The sequence below is a fragment of the Panicum hallii genome, chromosome 5 (genome assembly GCF_002211085.1).
Source record: "Panicum hallii strain FIL2 chromosome 5, PHallii_v3.1, whole genome shotgun sequence".
Lineage (NCBI taxonomy): Eukaryota > Viridiplantae > Streptophyta > Magnoliopsida > Poales > Poaceae > Panicum > Panicum hallii.
In genome coordinates this window covers 15,827,329-15,842,537 of record NC_038046.1, presented here as the reverse complement: position 1 = coordinate 15,842,537, position 15,209 = coordinate 15,827,329, and positions in this window count along the sequence as shown.

Genomic DNA, 15,209 nt, shown 5'->3' with positions numbered 1-15,209 from the left:
TCCACACTCCTATAGTCGTCGAAACCGCAGGCGTGACCCTGCGTCGATAGGAATCAAAGGAGGCAGACACGACCGCACCAAGTAGGCCACCGCCATGCAGGACCCTTCGCCGCGATACCGCTGCAACATCACAATCCACCCGATGGAGTGGAAAAAACACCGGATTAGGGCCTCTCACAACCTGCCTCACAGTCGCCACCGCAACAACGCAACGCGCGGGGGCCTCACCGCATCCGCCGTTGAACTCCACCTCTCTCTCGACACCTCGAAGAAAACACCGCGCACGGGGGCCTCGCCACGCCCACCACAATACTCCACGCCCCAGATCTGTTTCTAATATCACCGTCAGGGTGGTGAGCAAAGATGCCCCGCTACCTAAGATCTTCACCAAACAGCCAAGCCGTCGCCGCAGGTCGACTTCGCCTCGTTGCTTCATCCTCGCACCTAGCCACCGCCACCAAAGTAGCAAGCCAATGAAGTCACTTGAGCAGTCTTCCGACGCTGTACCGCACCAAGTGGCACCAACCAAGCTGAGCAACCCGCCGTGGTCTGCTGCAAGCCTAATCATCCCACGATGCCGTTGCCGCAAGCACCATCCTCCGACGCAGTCCCACGCCGCACTGACCGTTGCTGAGCAACGCCAGTCGCCACGGTCCACTGCGAGCAGCCAATCGACAACCATGCAACAACCCCTGGCCGCCACCAAGACAACGATCGCCTCCGCCTGGGCTCGGCAACCCCTTCCAGCTTGCCACGCGGTGGAATTCTCGACACCAGCCGGAGCCACCATGGATAATGGACCGGCAATGCCACAAACCGAGCTGGTTCTCTAGAGATGACGCCTCCAAGGACGGCACGACGCCAAAAGCGCCGCCGTCGCTTGTCCAGGATTGGATAGGGTTTTCACCAAGTGAACCCCCTGCAGTAGGGTTGTAGCTCCAGAATGACGCTCCCAACGGGGAAAACGACGTCCAAGGACGCCGCTGTTATCCCATCAGCAAGGACGCCGGCAAGGGCTTTCGCCCGGAGCATCCAACCCCTCGCTGTCCGGGCATGGCGTGACATTCCGGGACCACCGCCACCACATCCCTTCCAGGCTGATGCAGCCACCGCGCCTCCACGTGCCATGCCGCTGTAACTCCACCTTCGCTGTGCTCGCCGCCGATCAACGCTGCTCCTCGCACGTGGCCCCCGGTGCAACGCCCCACGCCATTCCTGCGTGACCTCCGCACGAGCCTCATGCGCTACACTTCCTTCCAGCTCCTCGCCATGGCTGTGGCTGTGCGGGTAGACTGCGGTGCCAAGGCCACATTGGAGGAGCGCCACACGGCATCACGGATTGGACGAGCCGCACGCGCACCTCCTCAGATCCTCCGCAGGCCGGACCCTAGAAAGTGCATTTGGCCCCCTAAGTGGGTTTTGGTGTTGATGACATACAAAATTAAGGAGCGAATGAGTTTATCGAGTTTTGGACAGGTTAAAATTCAATATAATGAAAAAGAGCAAGAAAAGACGCCAAATTTGCTTAAAGAATGGTGTTGGACTTAAAAGAAGATCCTTATTTATTTTATATTTTGAATTTGAGTTTAGGAAACACCGTACTATTAAGAGGGATGTGAATGAATAGCATGAAGGTGTCAAAGTGCTTATTGAGATGCTAACCATCAAGGAGAGACACAAAATCACACACTTGTGCACCTATTTTTCTAACTGTTTCAGTGTGTGTCGGAAGTTCCGACACTTGTCGGAAGAAGTTGGATTCTTTCAACAAGGGGTGCTCGCCCAGCTGTTTTAAATTGGTCGGAAGTTCCGATCCTGTGTCGGAAGTTCCTACAATCACTTAACCAGTACTAACGGCTAGTTTTGGAGGTTTGAGTATTTATACCCCCTCAGCCCCCCTTCACTTGCTGCTGACCTAACTCGATACAAACACCTCCAAGAGCATTTACTACTCCTCCCCAATCCCTCATTGAGCTAATCCTTTAGTTGATTTGAGCTAGGGCTTGAGTGAGAGCAAGATTGAGGTGTGAAACTCAACCTTTTAAGTGAAAGGGCAGCCAAGTTCATCTCAAGAGCACTTGAAGCATCTTCATCCTTCGATTCACGTTTGTTACTCTTGAAGCTTGCTTCTAAACGGTTTGGTATCGCCCGTGGAGCGTCCTCTCGTGTGAGTGCGTCCTGGTAAGTTTGTATTAGCTTTTCCTTTGTGGATTTCATAGTAAGTGACTCAATCCTCTTTTATAGTTGATTGAGTGAGGTAAAGGGTTAGTGGAAGATCCGGCTCTTTGTGAGCTCCTCAATGGAGACGTAGCTTCCTTAGTGAAGTGAACTTCAGGAACAAATCTCTTGTATCTTGTGGTTATTGCATTTATTTAGTTTCTATTGACCTAGAGTTTATTTTGTGCCGATTTACGTACTCGAGTTGTTGTGCTTGCAAAGATCACCTGCAGAAGTCTCCTAGTATCATTGTGCCACTTTTGATTCAGTCAGGTTCTGCAGTTTCAAGTTTGATTTTGAATTTTATATAAGAACTTTAGTTTTATCGAAAGTTCCGGTCCAGTGTCGGAAGTTCCGACCCATCAGAACTTCCTACACAATATCGGAAGTTCCAACACATTTAATTGCCATGAAGAATTTTTTAGGTTTTTCAGGTACGCCTGTTCACCCTCCTCTGGGCATCACCAAGATCCTTTCAACCCCGTCGCAGCCACCCTGTCGCATCTGGCTACGGATCCGGGCCCGCGGCCACCGGATCAGGCCACACCAGTACTGCCATTGCCCACCCGGCGGTGGTCCTCTCCGTCCAGCAGCAGCCGCACCCGCCTGGCGAATGGAGAGGAGAGATGCTGCCCCACCACCGTGGCCCTCGCGGGCCGTGCAGGCTTCCGATAGCCGGCTCCGGCGGTGGCTCGGTGATGGGGAGAGGGGGAGGGGGCGGCGGCGGCTGGTGGGGGGCGTCCGCCCGTGTCACCCTGCGCGGAGACGACGCGGGGGTTTCTTAGCTCGGAATTGACCGGTACCTTTAAACTGCTTCTTGGATGCATAATAACATATTAAAAGTACCACATTTTGGATGACTGGACATCATTTGGCAAACACTTGACATCTGATATAACCCTAATAATATATATGTCATGTATTTTTGAGTATATTAATGAATCATATAAAATCTACGTTTGTCTAGCATCGTTACTATGTAAGAAACATGATCCTATTATACCATAGTTGTGATTTTGATGATTGTGTGATAACATAGTTAATGGAACTAACAAGTTTGTGAGCTTAAGATTTGTAGAATTTTTAGGTTCCATGGATAAAGTCCAATCCATAGTTAAAGTGTCCAAATCGCTGTCAAGGTGTCCAAATGACCGCAGCAACGATTTGAACAAGATGCAGCAGGAATCACTCGACCGGATAAACCGACGGACTGGAAAATGAACTGACCGGTGCATTGGAGATTTGCTATTGTGATCAAATTAGTAACACCGGTTTAACCGACGGTATGCGTCGGTGCATCTGTCAGCTGCAATGACGATCAAGTGAAGAAACACAGAGGCACCGGTTGAACCGATGGTCAAAAAGAAGGCTCGGTGCATTGATACTTCAATGTTGCAGAATGGTTTTTGGAGTTGGAGATGGCTGCTCAAGTAAAAGTCATCAGCACTGGTTGAACCGATGGTGCATCGGTGTAATACGTCGGTGCAATGACGCAAGCAAGCTCAGACGCGGTAGAGGGACGTTCAACGGCTAGCATGCAGATTTAGAGTGACCGGTTAAACCGATGGCTGTGACCGATTTAACCAATGCTTTAGGCTTTTTTTGCAGAAAAGCATGTGACAGTTAGGAGTGGATCTCTAGCTTATATAAGGCCTCACCCCGGATCATTTGAGGCGGCTGGAGTTCGTATGAAGCACCCATACTTCAAAGAAGTTCTCCAAGCCATCCAAGAACTCATTGATCAAATCTTTAAGCTTTATCACAAGCTTTGTGAGTGATAGTGCTAGGCTAGCTCTACTTAGAGTGAGAAAGCAAGGTGTAGATGTCTTGTGCTGGTTTTTGAGTAAACCTCAACTGTAATCTTGGTGTGCCAGTCTCTTGGAGTCTTCGTGGCTTGTCAGCAAGTTTTCGATCCTCCGGCTTGGTGTAAAGCGGTGATTGTCGGTGTTTTACTGCCAAGCCCACCGAGGGATACCCCCGAGGTGTTATGTTGTAGGTAGCATATCACCGAGATCAGGAACTTGAATGTGCAAGCAACACAAGGTTTTAGACAGGTTTGGACCGAGATGTGCATAATACCCTATGTCCTATATGGTGGTTTGTATTGCCTTAGGTGTAGATTGGTTTGGAGGGGGTCCCTGCCCGCCCTTATATAGTCTGGAGGAACAGGGTTACATGGAATTCTAGATCGATACTAGCTTAGAAGTCCTACCCGAGTACCACTGGGGTAGTTTCCTTCTGTATCGACTAGTTCTATTCGTATCCGAGTACTTTACAACATACATAAGGTATGTGACATGCCCCATCCTTTAGAATATTCTATACCATGTGCGTAGTCCTCTAGCTCCGGATCTGACAGCGACAACGGCTTTGTGCGGGGGACGCGGAGACCCCTCCTTCGTGGAAAGCTCCGTAGTGAAGGCGGCATCAAGGTGACCGGGAGACTTGGCGTGAGCCTTAGTGGCCGAGACTTTGTGGCAAGTCAAGAGGAGCACCGGAAGAGATTTGGTGACCAGAAAGCAATACTCTTAGTGAGTGCCTCAATAATGTGAACTAGGAGTAGCTTAGTGCCTACCGATACCACGGGATAAATTCTCGTGTCAAGAGTTTGCTTTCTCTCATCCTCTCCTTTACTTTTCCGCATACTCTTGCAACTTGTATGCTTTTACTTTTCTTAATGTAGTATTTTGTTAGGATTGGGTATAAGTTGCGAAACTCTTTAGGATGAGAGTTTCACGCTAGTTGAACTTTAGTTGCACATTTAGATAGCATAGATATCATGATCTAATTTATATTTTTATACAAACTAGCTTAAGTCATAGGTTAAGATTTTTAAAATTACCTATTTCATCCTTTATACAAGCACCGATTCCTTTCATACTAAGGTCGTTAGACCTACTGTGACTATGAGAAATTAGCGTTTGCTTGAAGCAAGGCTCGCGATGATTCTGGGATATAGGCCGAGTTTCTATTGAATTTTTTTTATCAGCTCCCATTCAGGGCCATGGCTCAGAATTTAAGGCCTTTGTGCAAAATACAAATGAGGTCCTACATTTGAGAATGGCAATAACCAATTCTTTTTGGATCAATATATAACTGCAACATCAACATTTGACGTTTATGTTGGTCAAGAAAAGAAAATGATAACTTACTTTTGTCTAAACCTGGATGTGATGTCAACTTATTGAATTCTCTGACCCAAAATCCGAAAATCCTAAGCAGCCAAGCTCACGGTATTGCACAGATGATTGGTCATACACACCCCATTCAGCAAGTAGGCAACTAATCACGCACAAAGTACGTATCATTATCTCATGGTGATTGGAAGAGAAATGCAGGAGCCATCAGGAGGATTAGAGAAGAATTGGTAGGGAAGTTTTTGAGCAAAGAGTTATGGGAAACCACAGAAAGGGAGAGGAAGAGGTGGAAACGAGTATTTTCAAGGAGTATCTTTTAGTTTGTAGAGAAAGTTGTGCAGTGTAGATGCTGCCCAACCGGCGGCCACTCTCCCTCAACTCCACCGTCTCCGCAGACTTGTTTAAGTATCTCACCCTCAGCATGCATAGCTAGCGACCTACAACGAATTTATCTTTTAGATTAATCGTTCAAGGGGTCAACGTACGTAGCCCAATTACCCCACCAAACGTATAGATCATATAGATCGCCTACCAAATGTAAAGAAAAATCTTAATGTTCGTCGAAAGTTTAAGATTACCATATTAATCTAAAAAAAGAGAAAAAATATGCAAGGTCAGATTTTATAAACACCTAACTGTTTACGGGTTTAGACTACCTGAAGAGCCTTATCAAATATCACTACTAAATATATAGGAAAAAAGAAAGAATCCATATCAAATACAAATAGATTGCTAAAGTTGGAATTAAATATTCTAAAACCCTAATAACAGTCCAACATACATATACTACACGCAATGCACGCAAGGAGAAATAGAACATTCAAATAACCCCGTTACATTCCATTGAACAGCTACTAAACATGGAAAACATTTTTGGCATTGGAATAGATATTATCTAGGAGTATGAGATGCTATTTCCTCCTTTTCTCAGGCAGGTAATGTGGCATCCCACTGGAGATGAGGGCCAAACCCTGAGACAGAACTCTTGCAGATTTGGTGGTGATCTGACCGTAGAAGCTCATCCATTCCTCGGAATAAGCAGTGGCATTCAGCAGAGCCTTGTTCTTCATGTGGACCTCGACCATCCATGTTTTACCACTGTACCCAAAAGTGTGGCCGCCCTCGTTCAGCGAGAAGCAGATGGCGTCAGGGTTTTTCATGTCAAAAACAGGGAATTCCGGCACTACATGCGTCCAGTGTATCGAGGGCCCAGAATTCCTGAGCGTCCAGTTTAGCTTCTTCTACCCATGCGTCAGAATGGTTGCACAAGGACCAGGCGGTGATGCGGAAAGTGCTCCGGCACCGACACGAGCTGCTGCTGCTGCTGTGCTGTTGGTTGATGATGGTGACAAACTTGATGGTTGAGCCGGTGGCAAAGATGTTGTGGAGGCCTCAGGGCATCTTCTGCCGTAGTTCTAGTCATCACGGATCATCCCTTTCGCTGCGTCCACCGGCAGCGGCACATACCTGATGCTCCTAGGTCGCTGCCTCCATGGATCCTCCATGTTCACCATGATCATCCCCCTGTAGTAATTCACCCAGATTAGGTGGTGGCGGTAGGGCAGCACCCGATCTGTAGACCACCGGGACAGGTCGAGGAGGTCGCCGTTCTCGCAGCGCACGGGGAGGCGCTTGAGGACCCTCCACTCGTCGTACCACTTGCTCTTGTTGGCAGACCACTCTGACACCAGCAGGTAGATGTCAACCGCATCTCTCCTCGCCTGAAGCTCAGCCACGACGAACAGTTCTCTGTCGTAGGGCCAGAACTCCCGTGGCCTCCATGTCACACTCGGTTTTAAAAAAAAAATCGAATGCATCTCATATGTGCGGCAGGAAACATGTGCGGTAGGAATCAAGTTCCACACATATGATAGTATATCCGAAACAATATCGTAACAAAACAGAGTATTATAATACTTTATTACATGATCGAAAGCCTTAATCTTAAACGAATAAATAAATGTTTATAACTAGCAGTGAATTTCAACTTTACAGGCAGATGACTGGGAGACATACGTCTAGAACTCTTCAAAATCTTCAGGAAACTCTGAACAATTATCTTGTTCTGAATATTAGTTTTAATAAAGCAAGCGTGAGTACATTTATAGTTGGTACAAAGCAAGTGGAGTAAATTATATGATATGCAAGGCCAAATTCAAGAAAAAGCTGACATGGTTTGACTGCTATAAACATTTTTAGTCGACCAAGTTTTATTTAGAAAACATTAACTAAGCGTAAGTTTATACCAACCCTTAAATAAATAACAGAGATAAACAACAACAACATAAATAAAGAATATCAATTTAGATCATCTTTAAGTTTAATTATCATGTGAGGGTCCAAGCCGCTCTTAACTGTGAGCACGGCTGATATATCAGTTTTCACTTTGCAGATATTGTACACTTTACCCACAACTCGTGTTTCCCTAGATGCCTGGGTTTGCAAGGCCCTTAAATATTTTCGAGGTGAGTGGCAAGGATTCACTACGAGATCTTTACAAAGATTCCCTAACTTGCAACGGTCTGCTAAGATTTCAGGCCGTAGTGGTCATAACCCTTCCTAATGACGCAGTACCTTAGCCAAGGACCATAAAAAAAGCCTCCAAAAGGACCGAGCTATACCCCATCAACGCACTCCCCTCGTGCCGGTAAGATCATTACAAGCTAAAGTTTCTAATTAATTAGTCAAGACCAGAGCCATGTAGTATTGTGGTTGCACTGTTTTTCTGAGTGGTTCTCCATGTTCTAATTAATGCAATGATCTTTGAAGTTATTACCAATAAAGTATTCCAAAACATGAAGTAAACAAGTGTAGCGTAGTTTTCAAGCAATCCAACCCAATTCTAAGTAAAAGCAACTAGCGTAGCTACAACATAAATATAACAATCCAGGTTTAATTCAAGGAATTTTAGAAAAAACTAGGCATATCCTTAGTTTGGCATCCATCATATTATAGACACATGCATGCATACAGAGTAAATATGTATATTTAGAAGTTATTAGGACCGGAGTATGATCAAGAACCACTTACCTTCTTCAAAGTACTGCTGCTGCTCAGGAGCATCTTCAAAGCCTTGCTCGTGCGGACCCTCGAACTGCGCAGCGTCTATCGCAACACACAGGAACGTACAAACAAATAAATACAATAAATAAGAAATAATATAAAAAATAATATAAACAGAGCAAAACAACGTTATAAAGCTACTGTATACGTCGCAAGGGTCGCGTGAGCGCGAGAATCGATGAAAACGGAGTTAAAACGGAGAAATTATGGCTAAAACATGATTTTAGGGGCTTATTTGTAGAAGATTTGAAACTAAAAGGGCTCTGGACAAATAAAACCGAGGGCTAAAACATAATTAAGCATTAGTCTAAAACATAATTAAACCTTAGATTTAGGGTTTAGATTGAAAAACAGAGAGGCTACGCACGGCGGGTTCTATTTTAGAAAAGGACAGGAGCTTAAACAGAAGAAAAATGATCTACTCATGAATACTTTTGAACTGCTGTGAACTTGAAGCGTCCCCCCCATCAGGGAAGACCTAAAAGTGTTGATTTATCAGTCCCAGGAGGCTGATAACACTTTTATTACAACAGGTGGTACATCACCGTACAACTCTTCGCGGTAATGGGCAGTGAAGCGCCACTATCGCGAGGATTACAACTAAAACCCACACCACTACACTAGTTACGAAAAGAGGATCATCAGAGTCTTGCGCCATGCGGAATCCAACGGTGGCCTCAACCACAGGCAAGACTGGGTGCAGGACGAAACCCTACTCGTTTTCTTCGGGGACGTAGTCTGGGTCTTCCACTGTAAAAAATAGGAATGGGGTGAGTACGAACGTACTCAGCAAGTCCAATCACACCCACGGAGGGGGTATAACAGAATTTAATGCAAAGGACAATCCAAGGGTACGGTTAGGGTTTATTTTGCGGAAAACTCGGTTACATGCAAGGGTTCATTTCGAAAACATTTCAAAACAAGTTTTCCAATACCAAGGAGCACACGATGTTGATCCACACAGGATCCAAGTTTTAAACTGCTACCGGACTCCCCGTCCGCCGTAGCACACGGCACAACTGCCGGACACTTTCCAAACAGCTCACACCAGCCCATCCATTCCCAGAGAGAAACACTAGTTATGTGACCACACCATAACTTGCCCAGTACCGTGGGCACGGCTATTCGAATAGATTTTAATTCTGCAGAGGTGTGCAACTTTACCCACAGGTGGGGTACCACAGCACGAACACCTTGGTGCCGGTGCAGATCCCATCGAAGCCCTTACCCACCTTAGCTAGACCTGACTAGTCACCACGGGATTTATCAAGGGGTCATTCGACCTACCACCGAGGTTTAACCGGGGCATAAGTCACACAGAGCTTATCCCGTCTCCTTGATCACCCGTTGCTCCCAGCTCTCCTGATGACTATCAGGCTTACTAGTGGGATTTATGCTAAGCCGTTGCCCATACAACGGTCAAGTGGTTCGCACGACGAGAAGCTAGGTGAGATGTCACATCAACTCGGTCCTTAGGGGTGACAGGATGGATATCTCCCTTCCTTGCCCTACCACACAGATACGAGCACACCAACGGCAATTCACACAGAAATGCCATCCATCCCGTCCGACTCGTCTTTCAAAACCACATTTTATCCCTTCCCACACACACACATTTTCTTTATAAAATCAGGTGGTCAAGGTAGGGTTATCTCAAACAAGGGTGGCTATCCTACCATGTTTTCAGCACGCAAAACCATGCAATTTTATAAAACAGGCCACTGGGTTGTGTTTATAAAAACTAGGACAGAAACATGCATCAAAGGGCGGAATTGAACTTGCCATCGTCAAACTCTTGCGGGTGGTCCTGATCGTAGCACTGTCCCTCGGGCTCGGAGTCGCGGAACTGGTTCTCGTTCGCTTGATCACAGTCGAGGCCTTCCTCGTTCACTCCGTGTCCTACGACGCAAACAAACAGACACACAATCAAGCACAAGAACTAAAAGCTTTTATCGTTGAGCTCGAATCGGAAATAATTCAGTTACGGAGGTAGGGTTAATATTTTCGGGTGGTTTCTTAATGGTATGGCTAGAACTACTCTAGAAATGGAGTGGTAAAGTTTCGGGTCGATCGGAGGTTGTTTCGCACATAAAATGATGAGCTAAAGGGGGTTCGGGTGGTTGAACAGGGCTCTAGGGGTTTATTCGTAGGTATCTGGAAATAGCAGGGACCTTTTTGTAAATCCCAGAAATTCTCGGGGCATGCTAAAGAGTGTCAAATGTATCTAGGTTCCAGTATTGGAGGGTTCAATTTGAATTAATAGGAAGAACGAGGTCTCTTTTGCAAAAGGGGAATGAATAGGGGAGTGTTCATGGGAAAGGAGGGGTTTTTGGGGAAAAACAGGGAAAAGGGAGGGGCTATGGGCAAAATGCCCTTCTCCTTCCTCTCCCCCGTGCAAAACAGAGGAGGGGGAGGGCAGGGCGCCGGCGGCGGCCCAATCCGGCCGGTCAGGGCACGGCGGCGGTCCGGGGGTGGGGGAAAAGAGAGAGGGGGGCACGGGTATCCTTTCCCCGGCCTCACCTTGGGCCGAGGTGGAGCGAGGGAGCGTGCCCACGGGAGCAAGCGGCGGCGGGCGGAGGCGTTTGCGGCGGCGGCGCTGTGAGCTAGGGGAGGGGCGGGCGGTGGCAGTGCAGGCCGTGGGGGAGGTGGCGGCTGCTCGGGGGCCTATTTATAGGCGGCTGAGCGGGCGGGCGGGTGGTGGCCGGCGGAGCGGCTTCGGGACGGCCATTAATGGCGCTTGGCCGTTCGCGGACGTCGTGGAGCGGCGTGGTGGCGAGGGCGCCGAGGTACCGTACGTGGAGCTGTGCCTGCACAGGAGTAGGGAAGCGATGGCGTGCGCGGTGGGGCGGAATGCGGCACGGCGGGCGGCGCGTCGTCGCAGCTCGGCGTGCGTGTGCAGGCGACGTGCGGCACGGCGGGCGGCGCGGCACGCGGGGCACGCGCGGGCGCGCGCGTGCGCGGGTGGCGCGACACGGCGCGGGCCAGGGGCGTGGTGCGGCCGGCGGTCGGCACGGCGCGGCGCACGGTCACGCGTCGCGCGTGCGTGCGTCGCGGCGCGGCTGGGCAGGAGCTCGCGCGCGGCGCGGCGAGGGCTCGTGCGTGGCACGGCAGGGGCTAGCGCGCGGCCGGGGTGTGCGCGCGGGGTGCTCGGGCGCGCACTCGCGCGTGAGGGAAGAGGGCCGTGGCTCGGGCCAAGCAGGAGAGGGCGGCGTTCGGGAGCAGGGGAGAGGAGAAGGGAGGAGAAGGGAAATGGGAAAAGAAGAAAGGGAGAAGAAAGAGAGGGAAAAAGAAAGGAAATAGGAGGGAGAGAGAAAAAGAGAAAGGAGAAAGGGGAGGGAGAGAAAGGGAGGGGCGCGTCGGCGCCGATCGCGGCGGCGACCGCGGTCGGTCGGCCACGCGCGAGCGTCGACCGCGCGCTGCGCGAGAAGCACAGCATTGCACCGGCGCTGATCGCGGAAAGCGGTCACGCGTAGGTGGTACGGGAGGGGACATCGGTCAGGTCCGCTGTCGGACAGGAAGGGTTAGGGTTAGGGTTTTGGCGACGAATGACTTTTAAATGAGGCACTCTAGCGCGTGATTTAATTTGGTAGATTTTCAGGGCGTCACAAACCTACCCCACTTAAATGAATCTCGTCCTCGAGATTCGGCTGGCTACTAAACAGATGGGGAAATTCCTTCTTTAGAGCCTCCTCGCGTTCCCAGGTTGCTTCCTCTACTCCGTGTCTGCTCCATTGCACCCTGCATATCCGTACCTCGGAGTTTCTTGTCCTCCTAGTGACAGTGTCTAGAATCTTGACCGGTACTTCCTGGTATCGCAGATCCGGTTGCAGGTCTATTGTTTCTACCGGCACGTGTTCTCCTTCGGGTACTCTCAAACATCTCCTTAATTGCGAGACGTGAAACACTGGATGTATATCCGACATTTCTTCTGGTAACTCCAGTTGGTATGCCACGGCTCCGACTCTCTTTAGAACTCGATACGGTCCAATGTATCGAGGGGCCAATTTTCCTTGCACTTGAAATCTTCGTGTCCCTCGAATGGGTGAGACCTTGAGATAAACAAATTCTCCCGGGTTGAAACTTATTTCCCGCCTCTTCTTGTCTGCATAGCTCTTTTGTCGGGACTGAGCTGCTTTCAATTTCTCGCGGATCTCCGCTACTTTTTCTTCTGCTTCTTTTATAAGTGCGGGTCCTACTAGGGCACGCTCTCCAACTTCTGACCACATCAGGGGAGTTTTGCACTTTCTTCCATAGAGGGCTTCGAACGGTGACATGCCCAAGCTGGCTTGATAACTATTGTTGTACGAAAACTCTGCATAAGGCAGACTCTGCTCCCAGTCCTGTCCATAGGTCAAGACGCATGCTCTCAGCATATCTTCCATAATCTGGTTCACCCTTTCGGTCTGGCCATCCGTCTGCGGGTGATATGCGGAGCTGAAATCTAATTTGGTGCCCATGGCTTGATGCAAGCTCTTCCAGAATCTAGAGGTGAATTGGGTTCCTCTATCTGAGACAATTCTGCTGGGCACTCCATGTAATTTTACTATGTTTTCCACATAAAGCTTTGCCAGCTTTTCTCCACCGTAAGTGGTTCGTACGGGTATGAAATGAGCCGATTTAGTGAGTCGATCCACTATTACCCATATGGAATCGTGTCCTTTCTGTGTTCTGGGCAGTCCCACTACAAAGTCCATTCCTATTTCATCCCATTTCCAAACCGGGATAGGCAAGGGATGCAATAATCCTGCCGGCTTTTGATGTTCGGCCTTGATCCTTTGGCAGGTATCACAATGTGCCACAAATCGTGCAATATCCGCTTTCATTCCATTCCACCAGTATTTTTGCCTTATGTCCATATACATTTTGGTGGATCCTGGGTGGATGGAGTAAGCCGAGTTATGGGCTTCGTCCATGATTATTTGCCGAAAATCTCCATTCTGGGGAACACAAATTCTATCCTCGTACCATAACGTCCCCTTATTGTCCACTCTGAAACCCGGTGCTTTGTTTTCTCCAGTTCGCTTGCAGATCTTTACTAGCTCCTGATCTGAGCTTTGAGCCTCTCTGATTCTATCTTCTAGTGTTGGTTGGACGTTTAGCACTTGGCTGGAACCTCGAGGAACAATGTGCACATTTAATCGTGCCATTTCCTCGCGCAGGTTGTCATCCATGGGTCCATAAGTCTTCCGGCTTAGGGCATCGGCCACCACATTCGCTTTTCCGGGGTGATAATGGATTTCCAAATTATAGTCCTTGACTAACTCTAACCATCTCCTTTGTCTTAAGTTCAAGTCCGGTTGGGTGAAAATATATTTCAAACTCTTATGGTCGGTGTAAATCTCACACTTATTTCCAATCAAATAATGTCTCCAAATCTTAAGGGCATGCACTACAGCTGCTAATTCCAAATCATGGGTCGGGTAATTCTGCTCATGAGTCCTGAGTTGGCGGGAAGCGTATGCAACGACTTTCCCGTCTTGCATCAGTACACACCCTAATCCTTGTCGGGATGCGTCACAGTAAATGACAAAGTCCCGATGAATGTCCGGTAGGGTCAGCACTGGGGCGGTTGTCAACCTTTGCTTCAATTCTTGGAAACTTCTTTCACAAGATTCCGTCCAGGCGAACTTCTTCTCCTTCTTAAGAAGTTCCATCATGGGTCGGGCTATCTTGGAGAATCCCTCAATAAATCTCCGATAGTACCCAGCTAATCCCAGAAAGCTTCTGATTTCACTAACGTTAGTCGGTCGCTGCCAGTTGGAGACTGCTTCGACCTTTTCTGGGTCCACTGCCACACCTTCCGCGGTTAAAATGTGACCAAGGAAAGCTACTCTCTCCAGCCAAAATTCACACTTGCTGAACTTGGCATATAACCTATGTGCCCTCAGCTTTTCCAATACTACCCGCAGATGTTGCTCATGTTACTGAATACTCTTGGAGTAGATAAGTATGTCGTCGATAAAGACTACGACAAACTTATCCAACTCGTCCATAAATACTTTGTTCATGAGGTTCATAAAATAGGCAGGGGCATTGGTTAGTCCGAAGGACATTACGGTGAACTCAAACTGCCCGTAGCGGGTGACAAAAGCCGTTTTGGGGATGTCACTTTCTCTAATCTTGAGCTGGAAATATTCTGACCTTAAATCGATCTTGGAAAAGTACTTGGCTCCTTTTAGCTGATCGAACAGGTCATCAATCCTGGGGAGGGGGTACTTGTTCTTAATGGTAACCTCGTTCAGTGCTCGGTAGTCCACGCACAACCTCATACTCCCATCTTTCTTCTTGACAAACAGCACTGGGGCTCCCCATGGCGACGAGCTTGGTCTAATGAATCCAATTCGTTGCAGTTCTTCTAGTTGCTTCTTTAATTCTGTTAACTCAGAAGCCGCCATGCTATAGGGTCTCTTGGCTATAGGGGATGTTCCGGGGATAAGGTCTATGACGAACTCTATATCCCTGTCTGGTGGCATACCGGGAAGTTCTTCGGGAAAGACATCTGGGTATTCGTTTACTACCGGGACTCGTTCTAAGGGCTTGGCTTCCATGCTAAATACCATTGGGTCAAACTTACTATCCCGGGTACGGCAGATTACTTGTACTCCTTCAGGGTTTGTTAGGTGTACCACTTTGTCAGTACAGCCTATGAGACCATTGTGTCGGCTTAACCAATCCATCCCAAGGATCACGTCTATTCCCCCATGCTTAAGTACTACCAAATCTGCTAGAAAGTCTACCCCACTTAAATTGATCCTTACCCGTGGACAACCCAACTGACAATTAATGTCGCCT